Source organism: Limulus polyphemus, unplaced genomic scaffold, assembly GCF_000517525.1.
Source record: "Limulus polyphemus unplaced genomic scaffold, Limulus_polyphemus-2.1.2 Scaffold2725, whole genome shotgun sequence".
Taxonomy (NCBI): Eukaryota; Metazoa; Arthropoda; class Merostomata; order Xiphosura; family Limulidae; genus Limulus; species Limulus polyphemus.
Genome location: NW_013668335.1, coordinates 7,937 through 9,151, shown reverse-complemented (window position 1 = coordinate 9,151; position 1,215 = coordinate 7,937).

Here is a 1,215-nt window from a genome sequence, read left to right as displayed (position 1 = left end):
GTATATTTTACATCAGTATAGTATGTTTTGCAGCTTTTTTAAACTTTATTATCTAATTCATTATAATATATAGTTTTCTTTAAACAGTATATTTTACATCTTTCTGGCATGCTGTTCTTGAAACTCTCACCTATTTCGTTATAGTATATTAAATTGGTAGGTAGTTCTGAATAAAGGATTAAAATCGACAAGAAAGATGAATTCAGATGTTCTAGTGGTCTCTCATGTATCTCATTAATTAAACGGCGAGGGATTAGCTCCTTATTAGCGAACATGAAAGACAGTGAGTTCTATGGAATATATATTGATTGGCTGTGTCTGATGACGAAACAAAACACTGATGATAACCTTTTATGAAGTGTTCATCTCAGTCGTGTTGTAACCCTAAAATAGGTTTATTGTTAGTTATTGCTCAAAACAATAACTTATCCACTGGTCCAGTATTTCAAGCGGTGGAAGCTGGTAAAACGTTGATTACACTTGTATATTGTTCCAATTGTATTCATACTCGTAAAAGGCGTCCAGAAAATCTAGAAAAAGGCACAGTCTAGTTGAATGAACCAAACCAAAATATTTTACTCTTTGGCATACAGTCATGACGAAGTGTTTGAGAATAATTTAATTGATTACTGGAAGAAAACCACAAGTCGCAAAAGTTGACAAAACATAAAGTTAAGGGGATAAATTAAAAAGAGTAAAACTTCAAATAATTACGTTAAGCTCACAGGCTTTTTAATTAAATTTCATAAAGGTATTAAATAGAAAATGAAGAAGCGGAAGATCTGAACCAAACTCCTTCCTCCTCCTGAATCAATTATATTACTTATCTCTCGCCACCAAATGAGAAACTGTAAAATTTTCCTCCTCCTAGATCAATCATATAATTTATATCTATATAAAAAGATAAATAGTGAGAAACTGTAAAATTTTTCTCCTCCTAGATCAATCATATAATTGATATCTATATAAAATATAGCTAGTGAGAAACTGTAAAATTTTCCTCCTCCTAGATCAATCATATCATTTATATCTATATAAAATATAGCTAGTGAGAAACTGTAAAATGTTCCTCCTCCTAGATCCATCATATAATTTATATCTATATAAAAATATAGCTAGTGAGAAACTGTAAAAATTTCCTCCTCCTAGATCCATCATATAATTTATATCTATATAAAAATATAGCTAGTGAGAAACTGTAAAAATTTCCTCCTC